The following is a 15,055-nucleotide window of genomic DNA, read 5'->3' on the forward strand; positions in this document are numbered from 1 at the left end:
CAGATGTTTTCTTTGGTTTGCGGTGGTATCCATGCCTACGTCCATCCGAGGACTGTGAGGTAGATGAACCATCTGTACATTCTCGTGCTGTCTTGCTCCGCAAATTCAGCCCAGCAATCGGTAGGTGCCAGCTTTATGTGGGCGTCCCCACGGAGGCAACGATGGCCTTGCCGTACACCAGTCCGATGCTCTTCGGAAAATCCCGGTATTTATACATTTGTAGAGGAACGGATTTCAGCACACGTGGCCAGCGGGTGCCAAAAATCCGCCTCATTTGCAACCTATGACGCATGCGCTCGCTGGCCAGGCGCGCTGCATGAGTCATAGTCATCGTCTCTATTGGTTCATGGACTTTGTGATGCGGTTGCAATGCACAGAGAATCTTGACCTGTTATATTGGTCAAGGTGACCTACACTTAGTTTTTGGTTGAGGTGGTATTCATATTGCCGCACCCTCTGGGATGTTCCAGATGATGATGGTCATTCAAATGAAGTGGGAGTCCATTGTGGGCCTGTATCTGTAGAAACACAAGCATAACCTTGCCCCCAGGTTAACAGCTCACATGGTCCACTCCACTGACCAGTAACTAAATCTTTAATGTGTACTTTGATGCCTCTTTGTAAATTCTGTGTTGAAAAAAGAGAAGTGTTGAAAAAAGGAGGTAGAGAAGAATTATCCCCATAATAGAGAAAGCTAAGAACATAAACCACGTTATCTAAACATGCCTGTGGTGGTTCCCCAACCATTCCCCCTTTTTGTTTTTGAAGCTGCTGCTTCAGTGTGCCATGTGCACACAGCTCTACTATTTGTGGAGAACCATTTTGATACACTACTTTGCTGTTCCAGTTGTTGTTTTCATACCATACTACTGGTGCTTTACCTGTTTTTCCAGAACCATCTGTGAAGACAGTAGGGCCTTTCACAGGTTCTGGCTGACTTAAATTTTTCTGACCAAATGATATTTCTCAAGCAAATTTCAGGAGCGGGTGCGACGGTAGATGATAAGAGATCTGTCCTTGAAAACCCGCCATAGCTGGTTGCAGCTCGTAATTGTTTGCCAGACACCATTCAAAATACCAATTTTGAACAGGTAAAACAATCGTAGCTGGATCATGTCCTGTTAGTTGTAAACACTGTTTTCTGGCTTTTATGATTACATCAGCAATAAGTTCAAACAAGCCAGGAGCAGTTTTTCGTGGTCGGAATGACAAAAACATCCATTCTAAAATATGTAATGGGTCATCCCACTCAGAATTCCACTGCACCAAAGCACCAAATGGCACAGTTTTGTCAATTAGTACAAAGAATTGTACCAATTGAGACAGATCAATTTGAGAAACAAATTTCTGGTGTATACATTGTTCCACCCTGTGAATTACATTTAACACTTCCTTATTCAATATTCTGGGTTCTGTTGGATCATTGGAATTTTTTAATAAGTCTAATAGAGGTTGTAACTGCGAATTGGTCAGTCCAAGATAGGGCCTGATCCAGTTCAAGGATCCCATTAATTTCTGTACATCACTGAGTGTCTTAACTGCAGGGTTAAGTTTCACAGGTTGGGGCACAACCTGCTTATTTGTAATTGTCATTCCCAAATATTTCCAGGGTGCTATTTTTTGCTCTTTTTCAGGGGCAATAACTAACTCATATTGTTGTAGCAAATTCGTGGCCAAATTGTTCATGCCATTCAACTGCTCCTTGTTGTCTGACGCTAACAGAATGTCATCCATATAGTGATAACTATAACTAGTAGGGAATTTTTCCCGTACAGGTGACAGAGCTTGTGCAACAAACGATTGACAAGTGGTTGGTGAATTTTTCATCCTCTGTGGCAGAACTCTCCATTGATATCTTTTTGCTGGTTCTGCATGATTGATAGAAGGCACAGAGAATGCAAAAATTTTTTAATTTTTTTTTTTTTTTTTTTTTTTCTTCGGAAGCTAGTGGAATTGTAAAAAAAACCAACCCTTAAGGTCCATGACAATGATTTCCCAATCTTGAGGGATCATGGCAGGTGAAGGCATGCCTGGTTGCAGAGCCCCCATCATGGCCATGACAGCATTGACTTGCCACAGGTCATGCAAAAATTGCCATTTTCCTGATTTCTTTTTTTTTTTTTTTTTTCTTTTTTTTTTTTTCACAAACACTGGAGCATTCCACAGACTGTGAGATGGTTCAATGTGTCCGGCAGCTAGTTGTTCTGCTACCAATTCTTGCAGGGCCTTTAATTTTTTCAAGTGGTAGGGGCCACTGATCCACCCACACAGGGTTATTTGTTAACCAAGTTAAAACAAGCATGGGTTGTCTAACACCCTGCAGCACAGTGGCCCCCGTTAAAAATCTGTGATAATTCTCACCCCCTGTTGCGACAAGCAATCCCTCCCCCATAAATTGAGGGGAGCTGCCATCACATATGGTTTAATGACTGCTTGTTGGCCCTCAGGATTGGCAGTTGGAACTGGAGTGGCTGCTATCTTTGCACGTGTGGATCCTCCCAGCCCCACTACTCCCATACCAGCCTCCTCTGTTGGCCAGGTAGACGGCCACAGATAATCGGCAATAATAGTCACATCGGCTCCGGTATCCAGGAGCCCTGCAAGCCTTACTGTAGTCGGAGATCTTCCGTGATTCGACTGTGTGCACGTCATATGTGGTCAGGATGATGAGACAGTCTGAGACCAGCAGACCTGAGGGGGTCCCGTGGAGCTGAAGCCTCCAGCGCATCGCAGTCGCTGTTCTGCTTTTGAAATAGAACTCGAAAAAGGAACAAGTTGAGCAATGCGAGTACCTTTAGGAATTGGTACTGGTGGGTAGGGGGTCGAAATCATCGCGCAAATTTGACCTGTTAAAGCAGCATCAATAACTCCCACATGCACGATTATTCCATTCAACGTGCTACCTGATCTTCCCGGTAGCAATGCACTCAGTCCCCGTCCTATAGGACCCCTTGCATTAAGAGGGACCTTAACGATGTCTTTCGTGGCTAGAGTTACTGTGTCGGCGGTGGATACATCCAACCCTGCTAAGCCAGCTGTCGCAGCTGACAATTGTTCGCAGAGAGGAATTGGCCGGCTGTCAGGAGGGGATTTGTTCTCCTCGCGCGCCCTCTCACACTCATTTTGTGGTTTTCCTGTAGCGGCTGTCCATTAGCATGAATATTGGAATGACACTGTTTTGCAAAGTGTCCTGATTTCCCACATTTCTTGCAAGTAATCTCCGGTGAGTGGTGCACCGGTTGTTTACCTGGTGATGTTTTGTGTGGAGAAGTTACCATGATGTGCCCTTCGCTGCCACACCCAGAGCACTTTCCAGAATTTCTCATAGCATTCACTATGGTGGTCACTGTGTGTACCAGCGTCCCAACTTTAGAACATGCAGCTACCATGTCAGGGACAGAAGGATCTCCTGGCAGAGCCTGTATGATCTTTTGACAGTCCTCATTAGCATTATCTTTTACCAACTGTTTGCATAGCATTTGTCTTAAGACCTCATCTTCTACCTGTTTTTCCAGGGCAGCAGATATTTTTTCTACAAATTGTAAAAAGGGTTCTGTGGGGCCTTGGCGGATAGTGATGTATTTTTGCTTCGGAGCTGCCATATCCATTGTTCGCTTTATTGCCATAAGGCCTATATTTCATGCTTGTTCGAGAGCCAGCGGAGGCCATGTAGCCTGTAGCTGAGGGTTACTATACTGCCCTTCACCAAGCAAAGCATCCTCTCCAAGGCCTAATCTCGGGTCACCCTGTGGCAGTCGTGAATTATGCAGCGCCGCCGCGCGTGCCATCTGCCTCCAGGTGGATTGAAATACTTGCAATTGTATGGGCTGAAACAGCACTTGTGCTAGATGCATAATATCATATGGACACAGCAGATCTGTGCTAATTATACGAATAAGTTGCATTACCTCAGGAGAATTGATTCCAAATTTTTGTACTTTATTCTGCAAATCTTGCACTACTCTCCAGCCTATGGGATTGTGCTCATCGTGCCGGTTTGTGCCTGCAGTAGCTTTGAAAACAGGAAATGTAGCAGGAGCCTCTGCTGCGTTATCTAGAGGCTTTAGAAATGCAGGTGTTAGAGAGCACGGGCTGAGGCGTTCTACTAGATCCCAGTTGCCGGAGTCGGCAGCATATCTTCTAACTCCCTCCCAAAATTGTTCAGGGGATCTCGGGGCCACAGTTACTGTGGACGGAGGGAGAGTCCATGGCAGGGGTTCTTTTGGTATGGTTTTATCTGCGAGTTGCAGGGATCGCATAGCGTCAATTAGAGATTTTTCTGCCTCAGCTTCATTTTTGCTCTCATTTTCCGTGCGGCCCTCACCTTCGGTTTGAGTCTCACCATCCTTTCGGCCCTCACTTTCGGTACGGCCCTGGCTTTCGTTACGGCCCTGGCTTTCCGGCTCAGTGTTAATCGCCACATTTTTCTCTTCGGGGGGGGGCTGATGGAGTCACCCCTTCTGCCGCCGCAGCAGTAGGTGAGGAGGGCCCCTCATCGCCCGGTATAGTAATTAATGGTGTAGGAGGAGGAGGTGAATAAGGGTATGATCTGATTTTGCTTGTGAGGGGTTTTCTGCCCGCAACTGCTGATATTGCAGCATCGGCCGCAGCTGTTACCTGAGCAGAAACTTTTTCATTGATAACATTTTCTGATTTCTCATCTTTCTTTTGCTGATCTTTCGCATCACATTCTGCTTTCCATTCCTTCAGGGTCTCACGTAATAGACGCCATACAATCGCCAACTTACAGAGCTCTTTCTGTCCTTTAGAGATCTCATCAAACATTTTCCAGCCCACTGTTTGCCATGCATCCACACTGAATGCAGTAACTGTTGTGGCTGTAAAGCCTTGCACCTTACACTGTATTAAAATCCGTTTCAGGCTTTGTTCTGGGGTTTTAACCCCTTTTCTTTTTAACAGGGCTTTCCAGGTAGACAAAATCGTCTCCTTTTCTTTTGTTAATTTCTGCCCCATTCTAACAGTTTAGTCCCTGGTGGCTCACCTTATTAGGTGTCTAGGCTCAGGTCCGGACCAGGCAGATTCCACTGCTCTCAGCTTCACCGGGCTCCGTCTCCGCAGCTTTTCTCGCTGCCGGTATACTCTTTCGCAGCTCTCGTCGCCGCTGGTATACTTCTCTCTAGTGCTGGATTTATCACTGTTAGATGATCTGTTCGCTCAGGCGCATCGGGGTCACCATTTGTCGCGGTAGAGACGGACACGACAAGTAATAGATCACGCAAAATGGCTACTTTATTGTTCTAACACACCTTTTTATCCCCTTCTTCAGAGTATGTGTTAGTATATGATTGGCTTAGTAACTAACAATTCATGATTGGTGAGTTTGTCAGGACGGTTCTTCTTATCACTATCTTGTTTTCGTACTGGTCTTCTCGGATCTTTCCAGACTTCTCAAGGATATACTACAAGCTGCTCAAGGTCGCGCTGTTCTCGAACTGTCAGGAATTCCGTAGACTTGTTGCATCCCCCAACAGGCCTCTAAGCACTCTTGATTATTGCCGCTACAAACAGCCTTGGCTTAGAAGATGCATGTATCATACATATAATTATACCTATATATATATATTATGAATTGTGTCATAATACCTAATATGCATCACATATTACTATCGATATATGACAGTATATAATTAAACAATACTGTTTAATAAAAACTTTTATTAACTCCGTAGGCCTACATTATAAAAAATAGAGTATGTGTTGCATCATGCGCTACAGAGCATGCACATGCATACATACATAGATAGGTACATGTATAGGTGCACACATGTATGCTTATACTACACATACATGTCATGCATAACCTATTCATGCATATTATATCATATTAATAAAACAGTGCATCTATATAAATACACAAAATATGTATTTATACATATATATAAACACAGTGCATATGCAACACATAGCACACACACAACTTAAAATCCATGTGCTGGCACACAACAAACCAACACACAACATACTACACAGTACACTGCACACCATACAACACATAAATTCTAGAACACAGACTGCATATACCATGCTCACTATAACACAATATTACATACACCATATCCAAAAAACATACATAGACACACACACAATACAAGATATTAAATACACAGCCAGACACATCACAGCGCTCGCTCAGCAATAAAACCTCTTGTCTCATTTCCTAGTTGGTACTGCAAAACTATCACTAGAGGCGGTACTCACAAGGAGTCGCCCCTTAAGAACAGCCTACAAAAATTCCACCTAACACTTTTTTGATTCTGGCATTTTAATCTGATCCAATGAGGAAAGGGTGTCAGGGGGATACATGTAATTCCTCCCTTCCACCAAATTCCTAAAAACTTTACTTCATTTGAAGGTGTTTGTATTTTCTATGGTGGAATTTTCAGCCCCAAGCTTTCCAAGTGAGAAATTATATTATCCTGAGTTTTCTGAACCTTTTCTGTTTCATCCCCTCCCACAAGAATGTCATCAATACACTGATAAACACTGACCCCCTCCTTTGTCTGAATTACTTCTAGCTCCTGCGCTAGCTCATGATGAGCTAGAGTGGGGGAATGCTTATACCCTTGTGGGAGTCGGGTAAAAGTAAATTGCTGACCCTCCCAAGTAAATGCAAAGCGGTCTTGATCCTCTGTTTGCAGGGGGACCATAAAAAATATATCTTTAACATCTACTGTTGCCATAATCAGGTGGGCTCGTTCCTGGATTGTAGCTATAAACTCAGCAATATTCGGTACCGCAGTTGTCAATGGACCGGTATTTGGATTAAGTCTGCGATAATCTACAGTCAATCTCCACTAGTGTTGTGGTTTAACTCTGCTGCCAGAGGGATTGAGGAAAACGATTATCTATGTCCATTGTGGCGTACCACTTGGCTGCCTTTGACTCTAGCTCACATTGAAGTTCTAGCATATCTGGAATTGCAGCACTCAGCGGTGGCGTAACTTCATTCAGGCCGTGATAGTCAACTGTTAGTCTCCACTCCCCATTAGACTTTCGCACTGGCCATATAGGACTATTAAAGGGTGAGCGAGTTTTGCTGATCACTCCTTGGCTCTCCAGTTGGTGAATCAACTAGTGGATGGGAATCAGAGAGACTCGGTTGGTGCGATATTGCCGCCGGTGCACCGTCGTGGTAGCAATTGGCACTTGTTGTTCTTCAACCTTCAGCAACCCCACAATTGAAGGGTCTTGAGAGAGACCAGGCAGGGTAGACAACTGTTCAGTGCCCTCTGTCTCCAAGGCAACTATACCGAAAGCCCATCGATACCCCTTCGGGTCCTTAAAATACCCCCTCCTGGGATCGTCTATGCCAAGGATACACGGAGCCTCCGGACCAGACACAATGGGTGTTTCTGCCATTCATTCCCAGTTAGGCTTACTTCAGCTTCCAATACAGTTAACTCTTGGGATCTCCCTGTCACACCAGAAATACAAATGGGTTCTGCCCCTTTATAACTTGATGGTATTAGAGTGCACTGTGCGCCAGTGTCTACTAGAGCCTTATATTCCTGTGGGTCTGACGTGCCAGGCCATCGAATCCACACAGTGCGATAGACCCGGTTATCCCTTTCCTCCACCTGGCTGGAAGCAGCGCCCCTCTAATTCTGGCCAGAGTATCCAGTATTCACTTCTCGTTAAATTGGCTCAGAATTCCCTTCAAGAGGATCAGAAATAAGATCAGCCCTTCTACTCTCTTTGGAAACTGGAGCGGCATTTTTCCTGGTAGAATCCCCTTTTTTGGTGTTTTTTTCCTCGCAGTTCACGTACCCGTGCATTTAGGACCGAGGTAGGCTTTCTGTCCCATTTCCTCATGTCCTCTCAATGATCACATAGGTAAAACCACAGGGCACCTCGCGGTGTGTACCTTCTATATTCTCTCTCTTGGGCAGAAGACTGCTCACTCCTAATAGCTGAGACATGTTGGGAAGTGGCTTGCTGAAAAAGGACATGGGCCTGTGGAAAAGTTGTGCGAGCAGAGTTCTGTGTGAAAGAATGTCAGTTTGAGCAACAAGACTAGGCCTTGGCTGAAAATAGCTGGCTTTACTGATATTGGGAGAAAAACAACAGCTGGTCTCGCTGTTATCAGGAGAAAGACAGGGACGGTGTGACCTTGGCATAACTTCACAAGTAACTTTTGAAGAAGTTCTCATGAGAAAGTTACTGAACACGCGTAGCTGCCAACCACAAGTGGGTGTGTTTTAGTAATGAATAAACATTAGCAATGTACCAATCATATTAGGACTAGTAGGCATAATTATCGCAAACTGTATAAATATGAGCTATCCGTGCAAATAAAGTGGAATCACTTCTATCACTCATATTGGGTCCACTTATGTGCATTCCTCCGCCGCTCCAACAAATGGCGCCCGAACGGGGACCGAAGAAAGGGGAATTGGAGCGACGGACACTGAGAAGCACCGGTAGCAGCGACCGGGGGGCAAAAGATTAACCGAACGCTGATCGTCTTGGTTGGTGTGTTAACTCTCGTGCCTGGACCGTCCAAAAGGGGTTCGCCGTCAGTGAGGGCTACTGGAAAAAGGCTGCAAAGACTTTTTAACCGAGGTGCCTTAATCAAGGTAGCACCCAGGAGTATCAAGAAGCCGGCCGGCAATGGATCAAGAGGTAGCCCTAAAATTATTACAGTGCTTTTTAGAAAAGCAGGGAGTAAACTGCATTAAGCAAATTTCGGGGTTAGTCGCGCTGGGTCGCGTTAAGGGATGCTTTAAGAATCCGGATTTATTATTTAAGGAGAGTGAATGGCGTAGATTAGGAGACGTATTATGGGATATGGTAACTGATGATGATAAATCAGCTAAAAAACTAATGAAGCAAGGACAGAAACCTTTCAATTAGTGTGGGTACAGCTTTTGAGCTTAGTACCTGGAATGCTATCGGAACCTCCCTATGGGATGAAATTAGTGACGGGTCTAAAGAAGTTAAAGATCTTGTAACTTTATGGAAATTGATTAAGACAACTCTGTAAGAAATGAAAGCAGATCGTAAAGCGTCTGCGTCTGCTTTTGCTGCTCTCTCTCTCCAACCGCAAGCGAAAGGGAAAAACGGGGAGAAAAACATAATGCAGCGAGAGAGACTTTTTGGAGCTTGTTCGCCTACTCTCGTGCCCTTGACTTCTGCTCCACTCCCTGGGTCTGCCGATATTAATCAGCCATCCGACAGTTCCCAAGCCTCCCTAACCGTACGATTAAAGGAAACCCTACAGAATCAGGGAGTGAGTAAAAATCTGCCTACGAAAAACCAGCCCTCAGATACCACCGTTCAACATGAACAAATTATACCTAGCATACACCCTGATTCAAATAATGCAAACAAGGACTTGGCTACTCTAATAATAGAACAAAAAGAGACAATGTTAGAATTGTTAAAGGAAATGGGGAAAAGAGACGGGGAAACCAACCGCACCCGTGATAGACGCGGAGCCGCCTGTAATAGCCGCTGCAGAAGAAAGGCAGAGACATTGGAGGGGTGTAATAACAGATGCCATTATAGAAGGGACTATGCTCTAAGCATTCCCAGTTCTTGCATCAAAATGGACAGAAAAAATGGGAGGTGTTTGACTGGAAGGTCATTGAGAAATTAAGGAATGCTGTGAGTCAGTACAGAATCAAATCTGCGTTAACTCACCAAATACTGCAATTCATTTTTTCTGCTGATACGCTGATACCTCAAGATATTAAACAGCTAGCACAGTTGATTTTGACACCCGCCCGAATGTTAGTGTTTTTCTGGCAGTGGGAGAAGCTCTGTGATAGGGAACAAGCAACATCACGACAACAAACAGATCCCCTATGGGGAGTAACCACGCAGATGCCGATGGGTACTGGACCCTTCGCATCAGGGAACGCTCAGTTACAATGTGTCACTGAGGTTCATCATCTATCACAGATCTTGGCGTATCAAGCTTTTCTTACCGTACCAGACAATATGTACAGCCATGCTTTTACCCAGGTGAAACAGGAGAATACAATTTATGACCACCCTGACATGAATGAGGGCATGAAAGAAAACATGTTCAAAATACTCGCTTTTGAAAATGCTACTGAAAAGACACGCAAAGCATTGTGTAATTTGCCGAAAAATGCAGACATCGTTGATATGATAGAATACACGGATCGATCAGTGGACTCACAGAAAGTAGCCTATGCTGCCACAGCTCTCCAAGGAGCTACAAAGAAACACAAGGCCAGTAAGACACCCTTGGTCAAGTGTTCTAACTGTGGCAAACGTGGACGCATTAGGAGCAAATGTACAGGTACTGTTAACAGCAAGTGCTGCAACAAGTGTAAGAAAGATAACCATACCACCAAGAATACAGGAAGAAGGGAAACTTTACACCGACTGCGAAGGCCCCTCGCGCGACGACACGAATGCAAGGGGCTTGAGCTGCCAGCCCTCAGGCAGCCTCGCAACCACCAGATCCGCCACCGCAGGAAGCTCCGGAGTGGATGTGGAAACCGCAGTCAACATAAAGGGACCATTGGGGTTTGGACTTAGTGCATTTTTAATGGGGCAATCTTCAACAGCTCTAGAAGGAATTCTGGTGCTCCCAGGGCTTATTGATGCAGATTATTGTGGGACTGTGAAAATTATGATTCATGTTGTAATCCCTCCTGTTTCTATTCCTAAAGGTACCAGAATAGCACAATTAGTTCCATTCAGGTCGTGTGTTCCGAACCCGGGTGAAGTACAACGTGGAGATGGTGGATTCGGCTCCACAGGGAAACCGCAGGTATACTTTGCCATGGACACAACAAGAGGTAAACCAGAAAAGGTAGTGCAATTGGAAGGGCCCAATGGAGTTGTCGTCAAGAAACCGATGACAATCAATACAGGAGCTGATGTTACGATTATTTTATGATGCATTTGGCCTCCATCATGGCCATCGATCAATCCAAACTTTGGTATTGCAGGGATAGGGGGCACACAAGCCACCTTAGTAAGTCAGCTACCGATTACATTTGTGTTCCCCGATGGTGAACACATTACGACGTGTCCGTATGTCATGACTACCCCAACTGAATTGTTTGGCCTTTGTCCTGGGTTCAGCTGGGATAGAGTTAATTTTTACAGGAACCTGGGAGGTGGGGGCATAGCCGGGGCAGCTGACCTGAACTAGCCAAGGAGCTATTCCATACCATGTGACATCCTGCCCAGTATATAAATGGGGAGCGGGCCGGGGGGTGGCCTCTGTTTTTTCGGTGGGGGAAGTGGCGGAGCGTCGGGTCCCGGGTGGTGAGCAGTTGCACTGTGCATCACTCTTTTTGTATACTTTTTTTTCATTAGTGCCGTTGTTGTTGTTGTAATCTCTTTTGTGTTTGTCCCAGTAAACTGCCTTTATCTCAACCCTCGAGGTTCCAGTTTCTTTTCCTTTTCTCTCCTCCGTCTCCTCCCCATCCCACCGGAGGGGGGCGGAGGAGTGAGCGAGCGGCTGCGTGGTCCTTTGTTACCGGCCGGGCTGAAACCACGACAGCCTTGTAGGCCATGATTTATTGAGCCAAATGAAGGCAATGTTAGTGACGCATCCTTTTTAGGAGCGGTCACTGAGGGGTAGCCGATTCTGAAAATTAACTGGAAAACAGATGAACCTGTTTGGATTGATCAGTAGCTGCTAAATTCTGAAAGGCTACTAAAAATACAAGGGTTAGTTGAGGACCAGTTGAGAGCGGGACAAGTTGTTCCTTCTACTAGTCCATGGAATACATCAATAATTACCATTCCCAAGAAAAGTGGGAAGCGGAGACTGTTACATGATCGCAGAGCTGTGAATGTGGTGATGCACAGTATGGGAGCCCTGCAGCCAGGTTTGCCATCTCCAGTTATGCTTCCAGAAGAATGGGATTTGTTAATTATAAATCTAAAAGATTGCACCCAGATGGCGCTGAACGGTTCGCCTTTTCGGTACCATCGATTAACAAGGCAGAACCCTATAAGAGATACCATTGGGTCGTGTTACCGCAATGAATGCGCAATTCCCCCACGATGCGTCAGGTGTATGTGGCCTGGGCATCAGAGCCTGTAAGAAAGCAGTTACCTCAGTAACTTGCCACAGGATGAGATTTTAACTCAATTGCAGGACATCTTAAGCCATCGCGGAGTAATAATCGCTACTGAAAAGGTGCAAAAGGCAGCACCTTGGAAGTATTTGGGGTGGCACATAAATGCTAGCAATGTTAAACCTCAGAAGGTTCAAATAACATGAGAAATTTCAATGTTACATGATGTCCAGAAGCTTGTGGGAGATATCCAGTGGGTGCGGAATCTTTGCGGTATCACTAATTGCGATATGACCCCTCTGGTAGAACTCTTGGGTATGAGAACACTGTGCAGATGAGAAACGGGAAATGACAGAGTTGACCAATTGGTTGCAGCGCCACGGGAGCCTCCTCCAGGGAATCGTTTTCAACAAAGCACGGCAATCATATGCGTTCTTGCACCAACCCGCTAGGATGTTAACAAAGCAATTTGACTTACCACTTACTGATGCCCAAGGTATCGTTAAAGCATGCCCTGATTGTCAAAAGGAAGGGCTGGGCTTGGGCCGTGGGGTTAACCGACGAGGTCTTTTGCCATTGCAGTTGTGGCAAATGGATGTCACCCATGTCACGTGGTTTGGTGCAAAGCGTTCTGTGCACGTGTGTATTGATACCTATCCTGCTGCCATGTGGGCCACGGCACGAACTGGAGAAAAGGCCTTACATAGTGAATGACATCTTCACGCTTCTTTTGCAGTACTGGGTGTGCCTAAAGAAATTAAGACGGACAACGGCCCAGCCTACGGTTCTACACGATTTGCTCGATTTTGTAATTTGTGGGGAATTCATCATGGTACCGGTATTCCACATCTTCCCACAGGACAGGCTATTATCGAATGGGCCAACCAAACCCTAAAAGAACATGCTGCAAAAACAAAAAGGGGGAACCCAGGGCTTACTCCCAGAGGAACGATTCGCCAAAGACTTATTTGTGCTAAATTATCTTAGATTGACAGGTGATCACAAAGACCCACCAATGGTAGTGCATCATGTTCTTTTACAGGCAGAAAGGACGCAACAAAGTACAGGAATCATGGTAATGTATAAGGACCCAGAATCCGGGAAATGGTGCGGATCAGCAGAAGTAAAACTTACTGGGAGATCCCGGCTAAGTGGGTCAAGCCATGGCTTCGCACTGATGCTGGACCCAGAATTGTCCCAATGGCAACTGGCACGGCACCGGCGGGTGCTGAAGCCACTGATCCGACAGATTCTAACTAATAGAGTATTACTAGCGGACACTGAGTCCTTCAGAGAGGTTTTTAGAACAGCGTGCCTTATTGTATATAGAACTTGCTTTAGGTAAAAAGTGTGTTAAGCATAATTTGATTAAACATAGTGTGATTACGGGAAGACAGTGTGGGGTAAATGTAAAAGTTAGTTAAAGCCAAAATTAGGGGTAAGGTCTATTTCCATTAATAACCTGGGAACGAGTTTGATTGTGTTTCCACAGATACAGGCCCACGACGGACTCCTGTTCGATTTGCACGACCATCATCATCTGGAGCATCATAGATGATGTGGCAATATGAATACCACCTCAGCCAAAAACTAATGTATAGGTCACCTTGGCTAACATAACAGGTCAAGATTCTCTGCGCATCGCAACTGTATCGTAAAGCCCACGAACCAATAGACAAGATGGCTATGACTCGTGCATCGCGCCTGGCCAGCGAGCGCATGCGTCATAGGTTGCAAATGAGGCGGACTTTTGGCACCCGCTGGCCACGTGTGCTAAAACCCGTTCCTTTGCAAATGTATAAATACCGGGATTTTCCGAAGAGCATCGGGCTGGTGTACGGTGAGGCCGTCGTTGCCTCTGTGGGGACGCCCACGGAAAGCTGGCACCTACCGATTGCTGGGCTGAGTTCGTGGATCAAGATGGCACAAGAATGTATGGATGGTTCATTTTCCTCATAGTCCTCATGGTCTGGGTCATTAGGGGTAACAGGTTGGCTCAAAGAATTATGGGCATTATTGTAGTTACTGTGATTGTAGCTATTGTAATAGTTTTACCTTGTTCATCTTATTAAGGAAAATGGCATCCCAAGTTATTAAGTAAGCCTGGATTGCTCAAAAACAAAAAGAGGGAGAAAGATTTAAACAGAGACCTACAGTGGATTCGACCTTGTTGTGCTATTACAAATACAGACTTACAGCCGCTGCTGGATTTATTGAGGGGCAGCGATAGCTTAACTTCTACAAGACAACTAAGTGCACCGGGACGGCAAACCTTGACAGCAATTGGACAAAAAAATCACATCCTCCATGTCTGGCAGACACGTTCCTGATTTACCCATAAATTTGAAACCTTATGCTGAGATTGATATGGAACACACTGACTGTAGTAAGCAGCATGACAGTGACACTGGTGATTGATCCACATCGGTTAACGCCATGGGACAGTAAGAATGTTTGGGTGTCACTAGCTAAAGCTATTAATCAAACCTCTTTTTGTGTGCTTATGTATTTTATTAGGTATAATGTTGTTTTTACTGTGTTTAATTAATTGTGTTCACAGATCTTTGCAAAGGGCAATACAGCAGGTGTTAAAATTTTACCTCAATCTATTCACAAACAGATAAATTGGCTGAAGAAACATACACAAAGATCCAGCAAGAAACTAGTTGGTTTGATGGGGTGTTAGAGTCAATATTTGGTGGGATAACACCACGGCTAATGTCATTGATTAAGGAAGCCTTACGATGGTTGGGTATATTGATATTAATCTGTGTAATAGTTAAAATTGCGTATGGGTACATGATGAGAGGAGTCTCAAAGCTGACACACCAAGCTCTACTCGCACAAAAAGAAAAAGGGGGAATTGTTGGGAAGTGGCTTGCTGAAAAAGGACATGGGCCTGTGGAAAAGTTGTGCGAGCAGAGTTCTGTGTGAAAGAATGTCAGTTTGAGCAACAAGACTAGGCCTTGGCGGAAAATAGCTGGCTTTACTGATATTGGGAGAAAAACAACAGCTGGTCTCGC

This window comes from Accipiter gentilis, chromosome W (assembly GCF_929443795.1).
Source record: "Accipiter gentilis chromosome W, bAccGen1.1, whole genome shotgun sequence".
Lineage (NCBI taxonomy): Eukaryota > Metazoa > Chordata > Aves > Accipitriformes > Accipitridae > Astur > Astur gentilis.